A 26,898-nucleotide genomic window follows, 5' to 3' on the forward strand; every position below is an offset into this window, starting at 1 on the left:
AAATTAGTAATTTTTTAAACAGGGGAAAGGGTGGGGCACCTGGGTGGTTCAGTCAGTTAAGTGTCTGACTCGTGGTTTCAGCTTAGGTCATGATCTCACATTTTGTGAGTTCGAGTCCTGCATTGAGCTCTGCACTGACAGTGTGGAGCCTGCTTAGGATTCTCTCTCTCTCCCTCTCTCTTTGCCCCCCACCCCCCACACACTCTCTCTCTCTCAAAAAATAAATAAATAAACTTAAAAAAATAAACAGGGGAAAGGAAAGCATTTAAAAAATCATCCAGGTTTTAGAGGGACATTTTTCAAATAATATGTACGTCCAGGAAGATTCTGGTGCATTCCACCTGAGGGTTAAGCATTACATTTTCTTTCTCTCCATCATTTGAGAATTACCGCATGTAATGTGAGATATTTACTGATTGGAGTGTCTCGTGCAGATGGTCTATGTGCAGACCTAAAAGTTGGTTCAGAACCAGTACGTTAAGTTTTTGTTGAGAACTATCAAAAGGTTGAGCCACAAAAAAAAAAAAAAAAAAAGTTGAGCCATTAACTGTGTTTAATTAGAAAAGTAAAATCTATGCATTCCAAATGCTAATAATTTCTGACACTAATGGCATTAATTTACCCCCACCAATGCCATTTCTTGATATCTGTGAGACTTCTTTATAATTCAGCAGCTCTGGGAAGTGTTACTATTTGCTTCAATGATCCAGTGTTTTGTCTTTATTTGATACATATTCTTGTCATTTTTGTTTTCTCCCTCTAAAAGGAGGGTGCTGTAGCATGGACACTCTAACAAGTTTGTAATGCAGCCATATTCCCAGACCCAGATGATGTATTTAGTCATGCCTTATTGAATGTATGCAGGACACTGATTAAAAAAAAAAGCGTTGTAATAACATGGCCAAAATATGACTTTTGTAAGGAAAATGAAAGCAATACCACTATATTTAGAATTCTTAGATTAGAACCTTAGCAGGAATTTTTAGATTAGAACCTTAACTTTTGGAAGATTTATATTGGTCTGAAATTGTTTCCATTTCCCATTAGAACCCACTCTCTATTTCTGGGGAGCAGCTAGAAATCTTGGCTTTCTGTTGAAGGAATAATGTGTGTGTACGTTGCATTAGAAAGAAGTAAGCATACCTTAATAAGCATGCTCCATACTGAACTTTATACAAAATGGTCCCACGACTGAATGTCAAATAAATAGACTTTGAAAGGTAGGAGTGGTCATAATTGAGATTGTGAAGTTTCTTTCCCATAGTAATTGGCCACTATCTGACAGAAGCTATAGTGCCTTTGACTTACTTATAACTTTCTGTTGCCAATCCAAATATTTCAGTTTCCTGGCTGTCCAAGAAATGTGCATTTTTATCTTGTTACTTCATATAATCACAGAATCCTAAAAAAATAAATTAAAGAATCATTTTAGAATCTTTTCCCAAGAGAAACCTTTCTTTCCCCCAAGGAGCTGCACGTTGAGTTGGTTGTATTACAAATCATTAATTTCTGACTGTTGAAATGACCTTGTAGTAACATACTGCATTTGGTGCCCTCATGCCAAGGACGCAACCCAAGAAGTCATGATGAGCATTTGGGTGCCAAATTCTACTTTACAGTTCCTCATAGGAATGTCTTGAGTGTGGGGATCTCTCCTCATTGCCTAAAGTTCTCAGAAAAAGATGTGATCTCTGTTTATATTGATAGGTCATAAAGAGGAACATGTCCAGCATATGAAAAATAAGAATTTTCTCACCTCTTCAATCCTAGAAAAAGAACTAAGAACTACTTAAAGAACTGAGGTTTTGGGGTTTCCCTCCTATTTTATTTATTTTATTTTTTGGTGGGGGAGAGAGAGTGAGAGTGTGAGCAGAGGAGGGGCAGAGGAAGAGGGAGAGAGGAGAGGGAGAATCTCAAGTGGGCTCCACACCCAGAGTGGAGCCTAACTCAGGAGATCTCAGGACCTTCAGATCAGGACCTGAGCTGAAATCCAGAGTCAAAAGACTGAGCCACCCAGGTGCCTTGGGGGGGGGGGGGGTTCCCTTTTAAATTGCAACACTGATTTCTTCCTCTTACAGGTTTTAAAAGATACATTACTGGAGGGGTTGTGGGAGGGGGGATGGGCTAAATGGGTAAGGAGCATTAAGGAATCCACTCCTGAAATCGTTGTTGCACTATATGCTAATTTGGATGTAAATTTAAAAACATATAATAAAAAAAAGATACATTAAGTAACTTCAATGAAGGTGAAGGACTGTGTCTGTTTTGTTCCCTATTGTATCCCAAGGTCTAGCATATAATAAACGTTCACTAAATATTTGTTGACTGACTAAATGAATAATAATGAATAATGTTAGTGATGCCTGCCATAGTTATGGCGCCTTATTTTTAACTATGTGTTAGAAATCATCCTCATCTGTATAGACTTTAACAGTTCTAGGCTTTGATTTTTTCTTCTGTAAGTATGACTAATTTATATTATATTTGTTATAATATTAGTTGTTTTAAAGATTAGTGATAAGCACCTATTACATAGTAGGTACTTGTTAAATTGTTGGAAATCTTATGAATAATTATAAATGGAATAATGACAACTTTAGTTATTTCATGTTTCTGTTGTTTTGCAAATGAATTAGATCTTGTAGTAAAAATTTCCATGTGTCAAAGTATTTGAATTAACCGTATCCAATTTTATGAAATGTTCTACTCTTTATGAATGGTTTATGTTAAAGAGAAAGTAAGTGTCACCTACTGAAAATACGTTAGGCCATGAGTGAGACATGAATATTTGATAACCTCTCTTTCTATTTTATTTTTGTGGAAAATACAGCAGATTTGTATGGCTGCTAGGAGAATAAACTACATTGCACAAAGCAAAAGATGAACTGGTTTGGAAACATTTAAAAATAAAACAAAACAATCACTGCAACAAAACAAATAGGCACAGAGGCATAGCACCTGGTGAATACTTGGGAGACAGGAGACGATATTTGTTTTCAGTTGAATTGAGTAGGACAACTCCTTACTGAATGGAAATCACGTACTGCTACTATGAAAGGCTTGCCTGTTTAGAGTTTGGTCAGTAATTCAGAATGATTCGTGTTAGTGATGAGCGCCGAAATAGAAAAAGCCAGTTGGCTAAGATATTATCACTTGCGTGCTAAGAAAAAAGAAATGTTCTGGAAAAATAACAGCCAAATGACTGGATACACTTTTCTTCCCATTTTTTTTTCTTGAATTTTCCAGAAACTCCAGGTTGTTCTGATAGTTCAGTGCTCTGAGTTTCTAGTTTGGTCATTTACTCTTTTATTCAACAAATATTGCTTCCATAACGTGCTAGGCCCTCACTTGGCATGGGGATGGTTGAAAAACAAAAACAGATGAAGTCCCTCTCCCTTTGGCTAACAGTCTTGTGGAGTGACCAAAATTGATTAAATAGTCAAACAGTTGAAAATGTATAATGTAACTTAGAGAGTATGATATAGTTGAGGCATTCAGGCAAGACTTTCTCAAGGTAGTGAAGGCAGAATTCAATGCCAAGGAGGAATAGGACTTAACCAGAAAAGAGAGTAGAAGGGAGAACCCTCTAGAGTAAGGACACAAGGAAAGGTCCTATTGAATAAAGGTGTGTAAGAGAAGCTGAAAGATACGGAAATAATTAGGAATTGCTGGAGGAGTAGGTAGAAGCCGGATCATGCAGGGACATTGTATTTAGTCAGTGCTTTAAGAGCTTCAACTTTATCCTAAAAACAGTAGGAAATTGCTAGAAGGTTTAATTGGTAGATGATGTAATCAGATTTATGTTTTAGAAAAATAGCCTTGGCTCCCTGGGGGGGAGTGTAGTTGAGAAGAGCTCATAGTAATTGATGGAAGAACTGTTAGGAACTGTTGCCATAGTCTAGGTCCTCTAAGACGTAAAAGATGGTAGAGGTAGCTGCTAGGACTAAGGTGGTTGATGAGATAAGGAAAAGTGGAAAGATTCAAGAGTTGTTTCATGGGCAAAATGGATAGGGTTTGGCGATGGTTTAGGTGATGGAGGAATGAGGCTGGAGGGGCTAAAAAATAACTCCTAAATTTTTGTATTGTACAGCTGGATGAATGTAGGTACTTTATGAGATGAGGGACAGTGGAAGAGAACTAGATTGAGGGGCGAGGTAAATCATAAATATTTCTTTTACATATTGAACTGTGTGTAACATAGAGACATTTTAGTAAATGTGTAGACTAGAGATGTACATTTCTGGGTCACCATTGCATATGTTTGAACTGAACTCATTGGCATGGATGAGATCAGCTAGGGAAACTGTAAATAAGGTGGCCTAGAGATGAGTCTTTAAGAACCGCAGAATCTTTACTGGCCAAGTAAGGAAGAATGAACATGTAATGGAGACACCCAAAAACAATGATAAAAGAGGAGGGAAAAAATCAGGACAATATTTTGTCAAGGTCACTAGGGACAGAGAGAGTGCTTCGAGATAGAGGGAGTCATGCCAAATGCTGTTGAGACATCTTTCAAGATGTGGACTGAAAAGCGCTTATTTGATTGAGTGTGTGATGAAAGTCACTGGTGACTTGACCCAGAGCTCTTTTGGTGAAGTGTTGGGAGGAAGAAGCCAAATTTGGCTAAAATTTGAGGCTTCAAGGGGAGATGAGGGAATGGTGAGCATAGACAAATATTTTGACAAGTTTGTGTATAGAGGAGAAGAGAAAATAGGTGGTGAAGGAGAATAAGGGGCACAGGGAGGTGGTTTTTCTATTTGTTTAAATTTGAGAAATTTGAAAGATTTAAGAGCTAAATGGCCACTTTGGTTAGTAATACTGTATTACATGTTTGAAAGTTGCTAGGAGAGTAGATCTTACAAGTTCTCATCACAAGAAAAAAAGTCTGTAGCTATGGATGGGGATGGCTCTTAACTAGACTTATTGTGGTGATCATTTCACAATGTATACTAATATTGAATCACTGTGTTGTATCCCTGAAACTAATATAATGTTGCATGTCAATTATACCTCAATTTTTTTAAAAAAAGCGGCAGGAAAAAAATTCCAATGGGAAAGAGAGAGGAGATCAATCTTAAATATATATAGTAGAGAGAGTGAATAATCCAGAAAATAAGGCTCCTACTGCATGTTTGGAATTCATTTTTTCTTTTTGGTTCCTAGAATTTGATTGCTTATTTGCACCAACCTTTAGGAAGAGGAATGTCAGAATTTTCTGTGAACTTCTTAGCACCCCCAAAGTGACCTTTACACAAAAGAAATGCCCTTTTTATTAAGTGCCTTCACCAAAATTAGCAGAACCAAGGAAATGAGGAGGAAATGATTTAGGAGAGTAAAAATGATGAGATAAGAAATAAAAAGAAAGCTAAATTCCTGTACACATACTTTAACTTTCATAATCCTCTTCAAGTGTGTGTGTGTGTGTGTGTGTGTGTGTGTGTGTGTGTGTAGATAGATAGAAAGACAGACATTTTTATAACTATAAAGGAATTTCATTATAAACACTTATTCTTGTAACTCAAGTCTATAGAAACAAAGATGAATATTTTATCTGTGGAATGGAGGCAACATCTGGTCATTTAAACTGAAAGATCCATTATTTTTGTTTTTGATAACATTTTTTTCCAGTCAGTTTTACCTTCCAAAAGAATTTGGGGTGGGAAAAAGAAAAGGAGTTGAAATACTGATTTCTAGCAGCAATGTTCTTCCAACATTTAAAGAATGAGATAGACATACGGCACAGGGAATATAGTCGACGGTACTGTAATAGCGTTGTATGGCGGCACGTGGTAGCTACACTTGTGAACACAGCAAAACGTACCGAGGTGTCGAATCACTATGTTTACACCTGAAACCAATATAACATTGTATGTCAACTCTACTCAAAAACATTGGGAAAGTTTTCAGCTAGCAATAATCGCACCTCGGATAAACCTCGGTGGCTACGATACTGCCACTGTGTAAAGCTCAAATAAAAACATTTAAAAATAAATTAAAATATATAAATAAAAAGAATGAGGTGGAGAAAGGATGAGGCAGAAAAGGTACTTTTGAATAGTCCATCCATACCTACTTAGAGAGAGGAAAGTAGAATTAAGTAGAATTCCAGTTGTTTTAAGATTTTCTTATACTACAGACACTGCTTTTTATGCCCATCTTTTTCATTTATGTTAAAGCATTCTGACCCTCTCCTGTGATGCCCACTAGTTGTGAAAAGTTGGGTAAATCCACCCTTCAGCTTTGTCATCTATAAAACAGAGATGGAAGAGATGACATCCAAGTTTCCTTCTGATCCAAGGTTCTGGGATTCAGCAAACTTTAGTCATTGCTTCTTGGCTATCACTTAGTAGTTGTCCTCAGAATAAGTCGTCTTGGATTCTTAAGTTATCTGTCAACAGAAGTAAATTCTTTCTCTTTATTTTTGAAATATCTCTGTTGGAGCCTCAGATACATGAATGGATACAGAAAAAAGACATAATTTTTTATTTATCTCTTCCCACACTTCCTGAACCAGGTGGGTCACAAGAGTTTGCAAGTCAGTGTGTTTTTTTTTTTAATACTTACTTATTTTTGGGAGAGGGAGAGAGAGTGCAGGGAGGGGCAGAGAGAGAGGGAGAGGGAGGATCTGTAGTGGGCTCTGTGCTGACAGCAGAGAGCCAGATGCAGGGCTTGAACTCAGGAACAGTGAGATTATGACCTGAGCCCAAGTGGGATGTTCAACCAACTGAGCCACCCAGGTGCCCCAAAGTCAATGTATTTTTTACGTTCATTTGAAAATTGAGATTGCTAAAGAATGCACACCATATACTCTATGCTTTCAAAGTAAATTTTTAGTAATGAAAGTATGATATTGTACATTATATAATTCCAAAAGTGAGTAACACTAATAATTAGCCATTGAGTATCACAAAAATCATGCTAACACATGGTCTAATATCTGCTTACTGAAACTTTGACTGCTTTTCACATTATAAGTGAAGTCACCGTGATTCTGACGTTTACTGAGTTGTTGTCTGTTTGACAGTCTTCCAGAATGCTTATTACCTAAACTAAAATATCTAGATCTTTTTCTTGTGAATATCACAAGAGTGCTTCACTGACTAAAGAAAAAGAAAGGCTGATTGATCTCACATTCATAGTGCATCTTCACCTCCTGGAAGATTTCAGGAGTGGCCATGGAACCCCACAACCCAAATCCTTAGGAAATTTTGTTGTAAATGTTTAAAAACACTTTTATGACTTTCAACTCAAAGCTTTCATGTGCTTGAAAATGGGTTATTTTAGCATCAAATACATCTCCTACTCTCATTTTCACCCATTACTTCATTATTCATCTGTTAGTCTCACCTTTAGGGCATTTCTTAAATGTGTCCTAACTTTGACCTGATTCTGCCAAAATTCTTATTTATGCCTTAATTGTTTCCTGTCCTGACTGTAGCAGTTCTTTTTTTTTTTTTTTTTTTTTTTTTAATAGTCTTCCTAAGTCCCGGCTCTCTAAACTTCAGAGGGGTCTTAGAGTGTTATGGTGAGTCTACAGATTCCTGCCTTTGGAAAGAATGTGCATCGTATTGAAGTAATGTCTATTGACCTAGTGTTTTGTTTTGTTTTGTTTTTTTCAACTATACTATTTCCCTATTGACTTGTTATGATTGGTTAGAAATGCATGAGCCTAGCATCTGGAAGGAATAGTACATCTGATAGATTCTATTGGAAACTGTACCCTGAATCATTTCAATTAGATTTTCAGTGGGGAAAAATTATTATGGTGGTAGATGTTCCTTAAATTTATGGTAGACTGTTGAGTTTCCCTTACCTAGCTTTAGATTAGGGTATGAGAAAAGTATGTGAGATATAATTACATCTTTCTTATTCTAAAGGCATTAAAATGCTTTTCACAGTTACAATTATAGTAGAATTTATAATATTTTGGATCATATTTTCAAAGTATTTTTTAATTAGTAATCCAATCCCCCAAATATACTTATGAAGTGAACAGCTGACAGTTTTGCACTCCCCATTCCACAATTATCAAGTGGAGAGGTTGAAAGTCAAATATTTTACCTTAGGAAATAGTAAAAATGTCATTGTTACCTAATAACGTTTAGGTAGAACTGTCAATTTTTTTATGTGTGAACTGAAAGTAACTGCTTATCAGATAAAATTTGGTGGACACTTCCAAACTTTATGGGATGCATTGTTGATTTTTGTCATACCTCATTATTAATAAAGAACAAAAAAGGAACGTGTATTTTATCTCCTTCAAAAAAATCCTTAGGGAAATATCTAATTTTTGTGAAAAAAATTTAACCATTTGATCTTTTTGAGAATTTATTCTGGGAAAACGGGATTTTGCTGTAGCATACACGTTATTTCTCTCTCCATCTCAATCTTTGTCTCTGTCTTTTACCCCCTATGTCTAAGTCTGACCCATTGTTAGAAGTACAAAAGGCATTCCTGAAGATTGTTTGGGTAGTACAGCATGTCAGGTGTGTGTTCTCCCTGAAATGCTCATGTGTTGGTAGAGCCAATAGTTGAGTTGATGCTGGTGCAGGCAAAATATGTACCTTAACCATTACTATTTAGTGCCATATTCATGATTGTGGCATGGCTCATTTTCTATTAACAAAATGGGCTAACAAAAGAGAATCCTGTCGTTTTTATTCTTGGGAAAAAATTCCCCATTGTAGAAAAGTCATTCTAGCTGAAGGAAGTAAGAGCTGACTGTGGAGTGAATCCAAGCACAACAAACTTGACATCATCATCATCATCATCATCATCATCATCATCATCATCATCATTATCATCATCATCATCTTTTACTGAGAGCTTATTACATACCATTTATCACTGTTTTAACTCATTTAAATGCACAATAACTCTACAGTGTGGTTCTATTATTTTGTAGGTGAGGAAACTGGCAGTACGAGGTTAGATGCTTGGACAGAGACATAAAGAGGATTTGAATGTGGTCTAACTCTAGAGCCCACATTCTTAGCCAGTACGCTTTCTGCTTCTGCTGTCTGGGGAGTGCTTTTCTCAGATTTACGTTATATAGCAAGTCCAACAGGAGAAGTTTCATTCAGCAGTATTTACCAAGCATCTCTCACATACATTGTCATTGTTTCTTGCTTCATTTCTCTTCTGCAAATTGTCTTCTTAGAAAGGGTCTTTTTATGTTTCGGAGTTTGAAAATTAAATGTAACCCATTCTGAAGATTTGTATTGCCATAATATTGTGAGGACATAAGTAAAATGTCCACTGTGTTTTGGTTATGTGTACTTTATTTGATGTGGCTTGATGCAGGCAATATATTGAGAGGGTTGACTTATTAGGCTTGTTAGGAAAGGCTTCCCATTCTCATTTCCTGTGTTACAATTTTTTTCCTTAACATTTCGTCTGTGAAACAATTGGGTTTTTTCCTCACTGGTTGAAAATACTTAAAATCATGCACTTGATTACAATAGTAATTCGTAAAAAGAGGCATGTGTAAGGTTTGAGCTACTTGGATGTTGAAGATTGTAAGAGAAGCTAAAACAGGTTTTCTGTTAGAAGAAAGTCTTTATCTAAATGACTTAGAAACATTCAAAAACCTTGAATGATATGGAAATTTTTCCGTGTGACTTCAGTTTGACTGTTTCCTGTTGCAGATTAAATCGTCCTTGTAAAATAAAGGATTATATTTTGGTACCAAAGAGTGAATATTCAGACTTTATCATCCTGCCACTCCTCAACCCAATAGTTGCATGTAATACTTTAACTCTATTTAGCTGTTATATATTCTACATAGTTCACAAATAAGATTGCTTCTCAGAACATGAAGAATAAATCTAACTGAGGAAAGTGAACTAGCACACTCACATGTGTACCCACATGTACACACGCACAAGCACATCATACACATGCATGTCCATGTACACTTACATACATATACACAGATTCACACACGTACTCATGCACACTCACACACTAACCTACAAATACATGTGTGTACACACTGTTTATGTTTACACTTGCTCATATACATACACAGTCAAAACCAAATATACACATGTGCACACAGATACATACACCCATATGCACACATGCTTTTACACACGCATATTTGAGAGTAAGACAAGTTTTAGCCAAAAGGCTACTCTTGGGTGACTTTATTTTGGTGTTAGGATTCAAAATCTCCTTTAAATAAGCCTTCCAACATTATTTATAATTTGTGAGAATGAACTTTGCATTCCTGTCTTTAGTATCACTTCCTTCATGTTTATGAATTTTATATCCTTACTTTGGATCCTTTCTTCAAAAATTATTTTATAACAAGACTTTTTTTCCCCTTGAAATCTGAAAGATAAGAGATAACGAATTAAGTGGTATAACTTTACTAGTTTTCTAAAATATCTTGGAAACATTAGTATGCTCAAATGTTCAAGTGACAAATATTCTGCTTTAAAACATTTAAGGCATGGAGCTTTCTGATCCAATTTTTGGATGTTTAGAGACAGTTCTGTTTTGAAATTTCCAAATAATTATAAAAATAATTAATTGAAAGATCACTTAAAAACTGACAGTTTATTTCTGTTTTTGTTATTACTTGTGTTATGGAAACTTATTAAAGTTTTGAATGGGTTGTGGTGCTTCCTACAAAATTATTTTTTGTGGGAATAAACGTACATCTGTATTTCATATTATAGTTCAGTCTGACTTGATAAACAATATGAAGTAAGGGAATCCTTCAACATTTGACCTTCTCTACTCTTCAGGCATCTGAATGACATGAGAGGTTAACTGTCCCATTTTTCTTGGCAGATCAATATTTCTTTCTTTGACCCTTAATAATGTGATGGCATCCAACATGGATCTTTTGGGCAACTCTTACAAAAGTCAAAAGTATTCACAAGGGAAATAGCAATAGGCAGTACGTAATGGATTAGCTCTTTGGAATGGATAGTTATTAATTTATACCAGATACTTGTTCAAGGTTACATTACCCACCCTCCTTTCCTATGATCCGGAGCCAAAGGATTCAAATGGGTAATTACCTTTTCTCAAATTATATTTGACTTACCTTATGATACCACATGGTATAGAATTTTTCCCCCAAAGGACATATAAGCACTTTATTAACATCTTTTTCATTCCTAACATATGTCTAAGAATAAGAAAGAGCCAAGCATTTTCCTTCACCATAGTAAAAACCCCATTTTACAGACAGGGTTGGAGACTAAGGACATTTTCTGGGAAACAGATTTTGGCAGTTTTCCCCAAGAATTTTAATTTTGAAAGTCTCTTTTATTAAGCTTTATTAGTAAGAATCTTTAAGATACTCATGATTAATAAAATGTGTTTTCTTCTTCTTTACTCCATTAACAATTATGTTTATATGTATATATGATGATATATACACATACATGTATACATATACACACATGTGATTATATATATACATCACTGGAAATTCATAGGCATTATATATACATATATGTAATAGTTTCAGGCATTCCTGAAGTCCCTATTATGCATTTTGTATTCAGTTGGGTTATGAAGATAGGAAAATAATGTTGCTAAAAAGGTGATCCTTACCCTTGCACAGTTCGCATTTCTGGAAGTAATAGTAAGTAGAATTTTAACATATTTTCTGATAAATGGATGTTGGGATTAGCCAGGTATGAAGTACTCCAAAAGTATTTAGATCTTGTCTGCATTTAAAAGATTTATAGTAAATTGCTTTCAGTCACTACTCACCACTCTGAAAGGTTTAAGATACTTTTTCAAGTACTTCAAACTCCTGCCACTACCCAGTAGAAACTTCAAATATTTGTTGGGGAAATTAGGTCATCCTTATGGTATTATTTTTCTCCTTGGTACCAATTCTTATTCTGTAATCTGAAATTCCTTTGGCCTTACTTATTGTAAGTCTTATCTAGTGAGGAGATTACAGGTGAGGAAATAAACTCTTGGAAAGATAAGCTCATCATTGAAGCTCTTTTCAAGGATTATTGATAATTGAGAAATAATCTTTTGATACTTTGGTTTTAGCACTGAAACACAAGAGTCTTTGTCAACCTGTTTAATGGAATGAGGAGGGAGACATAGTCTGCAGTTAAATTATTCAACCTGGGTCCTCTTTCATCTGTCAGTGTTTCCATTGATCTATGCATTCTTAGTATTTTGATAGGGCTGCTGTGTTATAACTGCATTTAGAAAGTTGTCCTACTGATTGAACAATTTTGTATTCTGCAAACAGAGTATGGGAAGAGATGGAAGTGAAACTTATCAAATATAATCAATGAACATTTTTAGTTTAAAAGGGAAAAAAATATTTAGTCCAATAAAAAGATTCAGAGGTATCACAGTAATGACTGAAAATGGAACTTAAATATACTTGCATCAGTGTTTTTCTTGTTGCATATTTTTTCTGATTTGACAGTGAATACTTACACATGGGTAGTTCTGTACATTACATGAAGATGGGTCCAAACTGCTGTATGGAGTAAAATGAAATATTTCATCCCATAATCTGTTTATGAACAACTTTCAATATGTTCCTAAAGAGTGACAGTTGAACAAATACCAACTTAGTGTGTGTTCGTGTGTGTGTATATGTGTGTACAACATGGCAAGACCATGAATTCTTCCCATAATTATTTAAATTTATAAAGGCATGGAAAATAAGTTAAAAGTTATACAAAGAAATATTCGTCAGAAAATATTAAATGTATAAGCTCATTAACAGTAAATTGGTAAATTCTCGTTTTCAGAGTTCAGCTGGGTGGTGGTTTAAGAAAAAAATATTCAGACATTTCAACACTGTTTGCTTATGGAAAACATTTGCAATTTTGTTAGCAAAGAACAGTGTCAAAAAACTAAACATTTTTCCCTCAACATCTGCATTTGCTTATTAAAAAACACCCCACACCCCCACTCTCTCAAACAAGTTAAGTTTGTCACGAAATGTTTTTCAAGTGTCATGAAATTCAATCTCAATTTTTTTGTGCGTATCCATGAGTTTTAGTCTATTTGTTGATTTCATTTCCACATGTCCTTACGTTTAGGACTTAAGATAGGAATAGTTTTATAGAATTTTGAAAAAAAATGCTTTAAAAAAAGTCATTTGGGGTTCTCAATCTGAGCAGGGGTTGTTAAGGGACAGAGTAGTTTCTCTTATTCAGGCTCCTCAAAGAAATCTGTGTGTCCCGCCCTCAGTGGGTGCTTCTATTAAAATGCACGTATCTATTTAGGGCTATGATGTGTGGCATTCTCCATTTATCAGGCTACTTGAAACAGAAAAAAGTGTGAGGGTCTGTTGGTGTAACCTGTTTCTCCCATAGATCTTTCCCATGGAAAGACAGGGCAGTGTGATCTCTCTCTCTCTCTCACTCTTGCTCTGAAAAGGTAAATGTACGTATAAACACAGAAGCACAAGCCTTCACTGGATTGTTTAACAAAAAGATTGAAAGAAAATGCTGAACGTACTGAATTAACTACAAGACCTTCCTTCTTGGAATTATTTTTGCACATTTTTCTTCCTAATACTTGTTAGATATTTTAAGATTGTCTCAGTTAATGAGATGAACTAATTTCTAGGGCATTTCTGTACAAATGGTGATGTTACAGAAAACTGGAGACAGATTTAATAATGTTTATGAAGGTCAGTTGTTTTCTATTTAAAGCAGATCCTGTTAGAGTAAGAGTAGTCAGCTTTTAGTAACCCCATCAGCTAATCTCTAGGTAGTACATAGTTGTTTCAGATGGTCAACTTTATAAAAAATTTACATCTGCTTAGTAATATGTTGTTATTTTTAGGGCAATATTACAAGTGATGATAATAAGGAAGGAAAGGAATGAGTGTTTGGTGAATGGGCTCATTGCTATGTCCTGTCTAAATTATTTGGCCAATTTCCTCTCAATACATTTTTAAGAGTTTTAAATTAAATTAAATTAAACTAAAAATTTTAATTTCCATCCAAGTTAGTTAGTATATAGTACAATGATTTCAAGAGTAGAATCCAATGATTCATCCCCTACATATAACACCCAGTGCTCATCCCAACAAGTGTCCTCATCAATGCCCCTTGTCCACTTAGCCCATCTCCCCACCCAAAACCCTTCCAACAACCCTCAGTATGTTCTCTGTATTTAAGAGTCTTTTATGGTTTGCCCCCTCCATGTTTTTATATTATTTTTGCTTCCCTTTCCTTATGTTCATCTGTTTTGTATCTTAAATTCCACATATGAGTGAAGTCATATGATATTTGTCTTTCTCTGACTAATTTCACTTAGCATAATACACTCTAGTTTCATCCACGTTGTTGCAAATGGCAAGCCTCTTAATATATTTCTACTGAAATAATTTTACTATTATATTTGATATGTTTGACTGAAAAGCATACCTATACTCAAACCCGTGGAAAACACATATAGAAGAGACTGGACCATTTTAAGAGCTAACTGTCATGAAAAAATAAATATAATTTTGACTTACTGGGATTGTTTCTTAAAAAAAAAAAAGATGTCTTGCCACATGCAGTTCCAAGAAAAATTAAAGTGATCTTATTTGAAATGCCTTTTAGCTTTTTCACATTCTCTTCTTATCTATTGGTTATAAAACCCATAATATTTGAGATATTAGAAGTTAGGTCTCTATATATGATCTGTTTCCCATTACTGAGCCCACTTTGTGAATTAAATTAAAAAAATTTTATATTTATTTATTTTTAAGAGAGAGAGAGAGAGAGAGAGAGGCAGACTGCAAGTGTGACAGAGGCAGAGAGAGAAGGAGATACAGAATCCAAAGCAGGCTCCAGGCTCTGAGCTGTCAGCACAGAGCCTGACTCAGGGCTCAAACTTACAAACCGCAAGATCATGACCTGAGCTGAAGTTGGACGCTTAACTGACTAAGCCACCTAGGCGCCCCTAAAAAATTTTTTTAATGTTTATTTATTTTTGAACGAGAGAGACAGAGTGTGAGCAGGAGAGGGGCAGAGAAAGAGGGAGACACAGAATTGGAAGCAGGCTCTAGGCTCTGAGTTTTCAGTACAAAGCCCGACATGGGGCTCGAACACACGAGCTGATCATGACCTGAGCTGAAGTCGGACGCTTAACCAACTGAGCCAATGCTTAACTGACTGAGCCCCTCACATTATGAATTTTTAAAGGTAAATGTTTAGTATAGATATTAGGCTTTTCAAACAGTTCATATATTTGTACATGAAATAAGAATAATTGAATAATTAAGGGAAAGTATTGAAAATGTTTTTGGCAATTTAGTTATCCGCTAGCTGTTAATTAGCCCAATATTGTCACTTGCTTGTAATATGTTTACGTATATTCACAAACCCACACACATTTATTCCTTCATTGATATGCATCGTGCTCAGTGAGTTGGAAATGAGTGCTAACTCCTTTTTTATGTAAGAGAGAAAATACATAGCATAAAATTTCCAAATACACAATACTGTAGTTTCACAGAGATAACTAGTGTGAGTTTTCTCTAACCCAGTGTACATGGGCACACTTTCACATGCTTTCCTCATGAAAGCATTTCCTGATGATTTCCTTACTGCATCTGATTGAAATGATAGTGATATCTGAATAAGGATTTGTTTAATTATTGTGCCTCAACTATACTGTAAGTCCATGTCTACTTTGCTCAATTGTGTTTCCTAGAACCTAACATGGGACATGGTCTGTAAAAGGTAGGTGCTTAATAATATTTGTGAATGAATGAATCACATATATATAAATGTATATATACTTAATTATTTAAATTTTGTTCATTAAAATTGAAATGGGGGTACATAGGAACAGGGTAAATTACTGAGACTTTATTTGACTGCCTAGTTAAAATATAAATAAGCCAGAATAGAAACAGTATACTAGAAAAATTACTTCTATTTAATTTTATTTTGGGACACATTTTAAGCAAAATCAAATTCTAATTACTCTTGTAAGGATACATAGCTTTGGGTCAGCTTTGATGAAAATAAATTTAGTTAAGTCTAGCATATAGAAGATGGATCTACAATTACCAGTAGGTGGCGCTGTATTCCAGTGCTGAATAACAAATGGACTTCCAGAGGATTGACTCCTGTGGGAGGACCAAAATCCTGGGGAATAATTTTATAAGGAATTTTATATATTATGGTATGAAGCATACATTTTACCAGTCTATATATAATAAAACCATAATTTACAGTTTAATAGAAAATTTTTTTATCCTTTTGCATTATTTTTGGATTTGAACCCTGAGATTGCTCTTCTGTAAATTGTTATAATTTTGCTATACTGCATTTGATTTACCTTGAATGTATACTGAGGAAATGCACACAGCGGGAAATGAAACAGAAATGGCTGCAAAACCAAGCTTAGATACATCCTGGGGAAGTCGTGAAGAATTGATGAGTAGATGTATAGGATGTGGAGTTTACTCAAAGTCACAGAGAAGCCAGTAGTGGAGTTTAAGATGTTGTTAGTTCATGTGAGCATGTCTGGCTCACATATGACTTCTACATTTGTGGCACTTTTTGATTCACTGCTGAAGATACTGCATATTATTCTGAATGATAACCTGTAATTCCAAAAAAGCAGAAGAAGAAATTTTAGATATGAACCATCAAGTTTAACCTCTAATTTGAAGAGAGATAGATACACAACCTGACAATTTCAAAAGAGAAGAGGCTTTCAAATTTGTGTCTTGTATTCTTCCCTTAAACCAATAATTGATAGGGTACTCTTCTGAAACAATCGTTGATGATCATAGTCTCTGACTTAACTGTTGTATTCTCTTGCCTTTTAAATGGATTATGTTTCTCTGAACATGTTTCGTATAGCTGAAAATTAGTGCTAGAGACAGGGGTGGGGGGAAACTTCCCAATGTATACTGGTTTTCACAGTACAATAAATGCTAGTAATAGATAAACAATTAAAGCTGAGTTCTTTGGGGAAATCACTCCCAGTCCTACCTAGATATAGTGGAAGCTCATGCTTCTTATTTAACAATAATGTAATCTGATTAATAGAAGACAAATTTTGTGTTTGGTGAAGTCATTTAGCCACTGAGGACTCACTTGGCAACAAACGCATCTATTTTATCTTTCCTACTTATTATATCTTAGGAGGTTGTCTTTTAATTATAGTGTTGCACTTAGTATTTATTAAATATTATTATAAAACTAGAATAATTTAGGGGTTGTAGAGGGTAAAAATATGAGGCTTTCTTGCTAAAAAAAAAAAAGTGAACAATCTTTTTGGTTAGACAAGAAAAAAACATGCTTGACACCAATGGCAAATTAAAGAGCTTTGTACCTCAATAATTTTGCACTTATAATCATTGATGGATCACTCAAAAACACTCACTAGATAATTTTGAAGGAGGGTATCGCAAGAATGATCTAATTAGCAATAACATATTGTTTGACATAGACCATGAGGAAATGGGGGCAAGTTATTAAGTGGGATGAGAAATGACCTGTCAAGTCCTCGAATTTAGGTTCTTTTATATAGAAAACAGGCATATCAATTGTTTGCAAATTGAACAAGTTATTATTTTTCATTATGGGATTGTAAGTACCTATAGTTACTTTGGATTCTTGAAAGTAGATGCTATGTTTTATCATCCACACTGCCTAGAACTGTACTCATACGTACAAGGCACTCCAGGGAGTATGTAGATGAAAGAGTGACTTTATTTTGAATATGAATTTCAAATCTCTACTTCCATTATTTAGAGTATTTGCTGTGGGGGTGATTTTGCTAGTGTTAAAAGCATTTTTAAAAGCAAGAGGTATAGATCTTACTGCCAACTTTATTATTTTAGGTATGCAACTTAGGGGAAAAACCGACCTTAGTGTGCTCCGTACAAGTTAGTGACCATATTATGCAATTATTTGTTTTCTCTAACTTTAAAAATGCACATACGCTAACCCATGAAGTATAACTAACAGCAATGCCATTAGCTTTACCAACCTGTTTATCTGTGAAAACAACCCTTCAGTTTTGAGGCTGTTGCTATTCTTACAAATTGTCACTTCTTGCAACTTGGCCACCTAAGACTTGCAGATGTCTGGAATTCCTGGCGAAATTAATTATTTATTTATGTATTTATTTATGTATGTATTTATTTATTTATTTATTTATTTATTTATTTATTTATATTGCAGAATACCACTTTGATTTGTTTATTATTAATTTCACATACTACTGTGTATTCCATAACTTTGTGATAATGCTGTTTTTCTTTAGCAATATTGAGCCCAGGAGACTGTGTAATGAATGTATCCAGGAGTCAGAATCCAGACATGAATTAATGGACTAAGTTTGACATAAGGGAAAATTGGGACCAGTTGAGTAAGGAAGTCTTTTTGCCTTGACCAGAAAAATTCCATTTTGTTTCCTGCTTAAGGAAGGGCGTCTAGCATGATCATGGAATGTGTCACTATCTGGACAGAATGGAAAGTTGAGAGACCTAAAAGAAGAACAGATTATAGGCAGTTACTAACACAGATTTGTCAATCTATATGCTAAGCTGACTTTGTAAAGTGGTCAGTGACGTCTCCTTCTACCATGTTAATGCTTGAAAAGTAGTCACCATATATTGAAGGATGCTTGTAATATTTTAAATGGGGAGGAGGTTCCCAGAATTTTATACCAGTAGCCTGATAACAGCTTTCAAATCTCTTATATAGTGCTCATCCTATTGTGACTCCCAAATATATATTCAATTTATTGTTAATAGGAAAAGAGATTAAAACAATTTCCTTATTTACACGTTGCTGTTAACAGAATACATTTTAGATAATGTTAGATGACATTTATATGCTAATGTCAGCTGTATCTGATTAGCAATAAAGGCAAATTGGAATATAATATGGAAAAACCAGTGGTCAGTATTGGGTAACATCCTAGCAGCGAGAATGACTCAATACGGATGCTGCAATGTGGGGGTCGAGGCATTAAGTATATCTTGTCTTAGGATTGTGTGAATTTGGAAACTCCATTAGGGTAAGCCTCTGGAATTGAATACATCCATGGATCTCACTGAGCAGAAGCTAGGAGACAGAAAGAAGTGGAAAGTGACAGGGGCTTCACTGTTGACTACCATATGGTTTGATGGCTGATTACAGGACTTTCTTGATGCTGTGGCCTGGACTTCTTTCTCATCTTTGTTTAGACCTCCCTCCACTCTCCATTGGAAACTCCATGAGGGCAGAGATTGCTGGAGTTTTTTTTTTTTTTCCCCACCTGTGTATCTTCAGTGTCTAGAACAGTTCCCAGCACATAGTAGGATCTCAGTAAATATTTATGAATAAATTGAAGGAATGAGTTTGCTGAGAGATGTTGTACGCAAGGTACTTTCCTAGGTGTGACAGAAGAAACAAAGATAAGTAAAAATTCCTTTCTTCAGCCAATCCAGAGCTGAGCAGGGAAGACAGGTTATGTACACAAAAGACAATGCAGAGCATCCTTGAGAGTGCACAGTGGCAAATGTAGGCGCTCTGCCTAGGAGACAGGGGTGGGACTAGAGAGCTCCTCATGGTAAGGGACATTCAGTTTGGTCCCCGAGGATGAGTGGGCAGCAATAGGCAGTGGTGAGACACAGGCTAATGGGCCACTTGGAACAAAAATAAAAGTGGAAATTCCAAGGAGATATGTGGAGAGGTTGGGCCCCAGTTAGGGAGTGCAAGGGGACAAAGTTGGTGAGAAGGCTGGCTGTGAAGGCTGGGGCCAGATTATCGAGGGCTGGCAAAACCATGATAAAGCAGTTCATGTTTTAGGCAGTGAAGACTTTACTTACAGTTAAAGGTTTGTACATGTTTGAGAGTCATGAATAACACTCAGTTCTAAAATCCCAAAGGTCATAGGCCACAGTTTGTGCTTCTTAATATATTACATAGTTTCAGAGAATTGTCGTTAGACTGTTCCAGCCTTAAATTCACTAAAGCCTATGCAATATATCTAATATATTTATCATAAGGTGACCCAGGAAAGGCCCAGCCTTCCGTTAGACTGTCTACATCCTGGTTTTGAAACATAGGAAAGGAAGACAGAGAAGCCTGAAAGTCATCATTGTATGTGGAGCACAAAAAGCTGTTTTGGCTCACGGAAGCATGGGAGTTGGAAGCCAGTTGAATCAGGCTTACATACTTTTGGTCTCTTACAGCTACTGTTTTCTTTCTGATGCTCGTGGTTTACCTGTATCATTTTCCCCCCCATGCGTCTCCTGCATTTGGCTAAGTCCAACTCTTCCTCAAAACTCTGATCGTTTCTGTTTTTTCTGGGCTTCTCTAGAAAGCTTCCTTCAGCTTCCCCACCTCTGTGAGGTAGGGCATACCCTCATCTGCACATGTGTATATCCTCTCTTTGTATTTCTTTCACTGCACAGTAGTTATCTTTAATTTCAAGAATGGATTAGTCAATCCAGCATTCCAGGCCTTGAAGTTGATCATTTAAACTGCCCTTAAAATACTTTGAGTGACAGAATATGTCTCATATTAGCTTTAATTATTAGAAAAAAATCTTCGTGATGCTGTTTCTTTTAATGATCATTTTAAGTTCTTTTCTTTCCTTCTAAATGACACGAATATAAGTGTTTGAAGATGGTTATCCTGTTTCTAAATATCCCAATGAAATGTTTTCCAGATTAAGATACCTTGCAGTCTGAGAGCCCTTCTCTGGATACATTAGCTGGTCACTTTCTTCTCTTAAGATGGGTAATTGTATACAGTTGTCCAGATATGAATCCAATTGAACTGCAAATACTGAATTTTTACCTTCCTTGCTATAATACAGTACTTTTTTTTAACGCTAAGATTTTTAGCTTTTTTTTTTTGTTAGTGATCTCACATTATTGACTGATACTAAGGTTGCAATTGGCTAAAGTCTGAATATATTTTTCATAAGAATTGAAATGGTATGTGCTGCCCAATAACTATGGTTTGAGGTGAGTGAATGGTAGCAGTTTAACACCATTTTGTACTTCTAAAAACATACATGTAGAATGTAAAATTTACCCTAACTAAATCCCATTTTAAAAAACCTTTCCCTTGGGCTAAAATTTCCATCTCATTGGATATGAGTAATTTAAGAAATTCTGCCAAAATTTTTTTTGAAATCAAGACATGTTATGCAGTGCCTTGATCAATTTATCACCATAGAAGCCATGTTTAAAAAAAGGAACTGCTGCTAGTTTGATATATTTTGATTTTTATTCATGTGTAACTACATCTTTTTCTAGATGTTCATGGCCATTTTAGACATTTTCTTGAATTTAAAATGAAGTTTACCAGTTTATATATTCTTTCTCATACTTGCCACTTCTCCCTTCTGTTTTGAAAATTATGGGTTTTTTATTTGTCATTATCTATGACATTTTCTCACTGTGAGTTATCAGATATTACATAAATCTGTATCCTTGTGTGTGTTCTTTTAGAAACTAAAACAGTTCAGTCAGAAATTGGAGAAAAATGTCTCATTTAAATTGGTGGATTGTTCTTCCTGTATTTCCAATGATTTTGCACCAGCTTCTCTGATTATAATTTTTTATAACTCCTTATAATCTTTCTTCTTAAATATTTTACTTTAAAAGATAGTCTTCTTGGGGGGGATGGGTGGCTCAGTTGGTTAAGCCTCTGACTTTTGGTTTCGGCTCAGGTCATGATCTCGTGGTTCATGGGTTCGAGCCCCGCGTCGGGCTCTGTGCTGTCAGCGCAGAGCCTGCTTGAAATTCTCTCTCTCTCCCTCTGTCTCTGGCCCTCTCCTGCTTATATTGCCTCTCTCTTCCAAAATAAATAAATAAACTTAAAAAAGGTAGTCTTTTTTTTTGTTTGGGAAGAATTGGGAGAAAAACACAGTCATAAAAAATTGCCCCAAATATTTAAAAACAAGGGAAATCCAAAACAAATGAAAGAGTTCTGTTGAAACACTGGGTGTTTTCACAGTGGAAATAGTCAATAAGACAATTCAATGATATGAGCCCCAACCAAGACTCTGAAATGTAGTTTAATTTTATTTTTATTAACAATGTGTCAGGCCATACAGCCTGTTTAGCATGACCTCCTAAAGGTGTCACAAGACACAGTAGAAGAAAATAAAAACCCAGAGAAGGAGCAGGAAGTAGATAAAGGAAGTAGCAGAAAAGGGTCGGGGCGGGGGGGGGGGGGGACACAATGAAGTGTGATAAAGGGGCTGAGAGGTTATTGGCACCACAGCCAATGGACTGACAAATGTGTGCATGGTGTTTGCTTTTGATTTTCCCCATCAGCAGGGGAAGTGTTGATATAATCTCTGAGGTTACTTTGTTATTATACTCCAAGAAACAATTCTCTTGGGGCATGGATCCCAGGTGAGATTAGCCTTCTGTTTCATTTCACCTGGGCCACCTCACTAGACGGTAACTCCATTTTTATTACACAAGGGTGATTAAAGTTATTGAGCTATGCAAGTAAGTATTTGGGATTGAATTTTGCTCCATTCATTTTATTACCCAAGGCATTCTTCATTCACGTCCTTTGAACTGGAATTTAAATTATGAAGTTGTGGGGTGCCTAGGTGACTCAGTCGGTTGAGCATCCAACTTCGGCTCAGGTCATGATCTCACAGTTTGTGAGTTTGAGCCCCATATTGGGCTCTCTGCTGTCAGCACAGAGCCCGCTTTGTATCCTCTGTCTCCCTCTCTCTCTCTGCCCCTCCTCTGCTCACACTGTCTCTCTCTCAAAGATAAATAAAACGTTAAAAAATTATTTTAAAAAAATTATGGAGCTGAGACAGCCTCCCAAAATAGATACACCTCATTGGTAGAATGGAGCATCAACACATCTAGATCAAACTAGTTAGAAGAAAAATCTAGATCAAATTCAAACGGAGTTGAATTTCAGAGTAATTTCTTACTCACTGAAATTGAAATTCTTTTCTTTAATCCAAATAAGGCTACAAATAGTATAATTTAAAACATAGTCTGTAAATATATATTTGATTTGTGGTGCATGTTGTTCTTTGCTGCTTTGGGATTTAGGGGATTCGTATGATTAAAATCAAGCTGAAGGCCATTAGCCAAAGGCATCTGAATGGTCAGAGAATACTTTATGGGAAATAGTATTGATAGAATATGTAATATTTTCTGGCTATGAAATGCTTATAATAAACTACATGTGAAATGGCTCATCTGCCTTCAGCTGGATAAAGTTACATGCTCGAATAGGTATCAACACACTGGATTTTAGATATACAACATTTATATAGATGTTTTTCTTTGTCAGTTCTGATCATCAGATTTCAAACTTAAAAAAAAAATTTTTAATGTTTATTTTGAGTGAGAGAGAGCGTGAGCAGGGGAGGGGCAGAGAGAGAGAGGGAGATACAGAATCCAAAGTAGGCTTCAGGCTCTGAGCCGTCACAGACAGTCTGACGCAGCATTCAAAGCCACGAACCACGAGAGCATGACCCGAGCTGAAGTCGGATGCGTAACTGACTGAGCCACCCAGGCACCTCTTCAACTTTGAAAATCAAACACTTACTGAGATATTAACTTACAGATCATATGCATACATTACATATTTTTGTAATAAATTGTGTTAACTATAAAACACAAAGAAATTAGAAACGATTAAGACAAATATGAACAGAAATTTCTTACATATGCATATTTTTGTGCACACTTTGGAATATATTACCTTACTATAGAGATTAACAATATAAAGGATTGTATTCTCTGACATAATTTCACTAAAGGTACATACCTTGAGAGGAATTCTGAAGAAGTTAGCTTCAAGTTTTGTTTTCTCTCTCTCTCTTTTTAAATGTTTATTTATTTTTGAGAGAGAGCATGAGTGCGGGAGGGACAGAGAGAGAGGGAGACAGAGGATCTGAACCGGGGTCTGAACTCATATTCACGAACCACGAGATCATGACCTGAGCTGAAGTTGGAAGCTTAACTGACTGACCGACCCACCCAGGTGCCCCTGTTTTCTCTCTTTTTAAATTCATAGTAACTGTATGTCATTAGGTATTTGTCATATGTTTGGTTTAATGAATTATCTTATTAATAGGCTTAGGAAACTCATATTCTGTCATGTGTTAGGAAAAACTAATAGATTATAACCAAGCTTGAAGGGTAGCATATTGGAATCCCTGCTGAGTTGCAGACAGCAATAGACCATTTGTTTCCCCAGAATTGATGCATCTAACTCTTGCAACAAACCAGCTTTCTAGAATGCAGTCCATTTATAAGATGTATGGGAGTTTGCTGACAGTTATATTCTGTGTGTATGTATGTGACAACTAGGTTCCAGCCCTGATTGGCCTTAGTATTTTCAGCCTTGCTGAGAGCTGTGAGGTCATTCTGATCGTATGTTACTTTTTGAGCTGAGGAAGATGCTTAACAGAAGGGTCTGTCTGTGTCCCCCCTCTGCTTGACCAGCTTCAGGAGGGCTCAGAAAAGCCAAGGAGAAGACCTGGCATTGGGGGAAGTGCTGGGCAGGGTTGAGTCTGTAGGGAGGAGAGTGTGTCCTGTCCTGGGATGTGAAGCTATTCCCTGTTAATTGTTTTGCTGTCTATTAAGCTTTCTGTTCTCCGTAATGCCGGGAGCCCCAAGCATATAAAAGCTGGGCGCTCTGGCTCCTGCCTGCCTGGTCAATATTCTCTTATTAACCTGAAGGATTTGATAACATGTTCAGTGTAAATTAAATCAAATCCTTCCTTGCACAGCTATGTTTAGGTACTTAATTTCCACTAGAATATCCAGGAATAGAGTTTTAAACTAAAGAGTCAAATTAAAAAAAAGAAATTTACTTTCAGCTAGCATTAGGGATTATTCTGTTGTTGAATCTGTTTCAGTGAGATTCAGCGGCCCATTGGTTGCTTGACAGGAGTTAATGCGTCCAAAATAAATAATATTTTAGCTGAAGATACGGGCTTCCTCATTTATGATTTCATAGTTTTAAAAATGGGTTGTGTTTTTCTTGATGGAAAACATCCGTGTAGTGGGCAGGAAGCATCCTGTCTGACAAAGAATACTTCAGATTCAGATTGTTTGTTTGTTTGCTTATGAAAGCAACTCATGTATCTTGTATAAAACTTGGAAAAAAGATATAAAGAACAACAAAATCAGTAGAATTCTAACAATCTCACTGGTAAAATTTGGTATATTTCATTTGTCAATTCTCTCCCCCCTCCTTCTAGGCTTCTCTTTTCATTCCAAATGGAGATTGTATGAAATATTTTATTTTATATTTTTACTTTATATTTTACTCCCCCCCAGCATTACATTATAATTTTTCCACAAGGAATATTAACATTATTATAAAACATTTTTTTAATTTTTTTAATTTTCTTTCTTTCTCTCTCTCTTTTTTTTTTTTTTTTTTTTTTTTTTTTGAGAGAGAGTGTGTGCATATGCGTGTAAGCAGGAAAGGGGCAGAGAAGGGAGGGAGAGAGACAGAATCCCAAGTAGGCTCCATGCTGACACAGGGTCTCAAAACTGTGAGATCAGGACCTGAGCCAAAATCAAGAGTCTGATGCACTAGTTAACTGACTGAACTACCCAGGTGCTCCACTAAAACGTTATTTAAAATATTATATACAGACCATCTTTTATTTCATTGTCACCTATTGGACGTTAGTGAGTATTTCTCCCTCCAAAAGAGAATATTTGATTAGATGTGATCATTTCTTCAGAACAGTATGTTCTTGAAGCATATTATTTCATGGAAGAGGTTCTTCATTATTTTCCCCTTACAACACAATTTAAAATCTTTATGCTGACATTTTCGCAAACTTCCTGTCATATCCAAGGCACACGGAAAATGGGCATGAAAGGATGGGCAACATATAAAACAATTGCTTTCTTGGAATTTAAAGTGCGGTTGATATTTAATGTTCATTTCGTAGCTATAAATATCAATAGGTGTTTTTTGTTTTTCTTGTTGCCTCGATTGACTACAAGTTTGATGTTGCCTCAAGTAACTACAGAGTTTTGGCAAAGATGCTTATTTTTATGATGGAAGTTAGTCATGGGCTTCCCAGGCGCCATCTCTTGCCTTTGTGGTTTTAGCGAAATCCAAGTCAGGTCCGTTGAGCAGGTCACATGACTGAATGTCAGAAAATAGGACCGAAGTAAAATACCCTATTGTGGAAAAATAAACCACCCAGAGGACCTGCTTGTCTTTCCTTATTTCCTTTTATTTCTAAATTAAGAACTAAAATTGAAACAAGAAGCATTTTCAACTTAGAATTAAAACAATCCAGACTTATAGAAACAAGAACTTAAATTTCCTAGGTTCATAGTGCAGTCAAGATATTTATATTGCTTTACTAAAATGCTATTTTTTCCATTTTTTTTCTTCGAAACATATCTAAGCACTTTGGAACTAATAACAAGTAGCTGCTTGTTTGTTTGATCACCATCATAAACATTCTGTGGTAGAACTTACAGCATGTGTTTGATAGAGATGGGGGTACATGTCAAAGTATACTCACTGTGAGACTTAGATAGTAGCAATATTATCATTAGCTCACATATCCTGGGTGCTGGGCTTTATACTTCAGTTTGTTGAATTCTCTTGACAACCCTGGGAAGATCTGTTTTAAAGATGAGGCATCTGAGGCTGAAAGAATTTTTAAGTAGGTTGCCCAAAGTCAGGTGGCAAACAGTTGAGTAGGACTGGAGCCTACATGGTCACTTTCAAAATCTGTGTGTGTAACCACTGGGCGTATTGTCCCAGGTGAAAGAAATATTGTGTCTTCTTCAGTGGCTTTGTTTACAGCATACTTCAGACAGTCTTGTTTGCAACTTACTTGGTTCATTTTTACCTCCATACTAAATTGTATGCTTTATGGGATCAGGGATTGAAAAAATTGGGAATTCTCAAAGTTGTAACCCAATAAAATACACCTTGTCTGCAAGCTATGCAA

General features: G+C 35.8%; 1 protein-coding gene and 1 pseudogene across 2 annotated transcripts in view; one reads left to right on the plus strand and one right to left on the minus strand.

Annotated features, from left to right (window-relative positions):
* HMCN1 (hemicentin 1) overlaps nt 1-26,898 on the plus strand; it is a 482,690-nt gene that overhangs the window by 54,427 nt on the left and 401,365 nt on the right. The gene's annotated exons all lie outside the window — the stretch shown is intronic.
* On the minus strand, nt 5,841-5,968 carry LOC112857959 (U4 spliceosomal RNA; annotated as a pseudogene).

Source organism: Puma concolor, chromosome E4, assembly GCF_028749965.1.
Source record: "Puma concolor isolate L17-30 chromosome E4, mPumCon1.1.hap2, whole genome shotgun sequence".
Classification (NCBI taxonomy): Eukaryota; Metazoa; Chordata; class Mammalia; order Carnivora; family Felidae; genus Puma; species Puma concolor.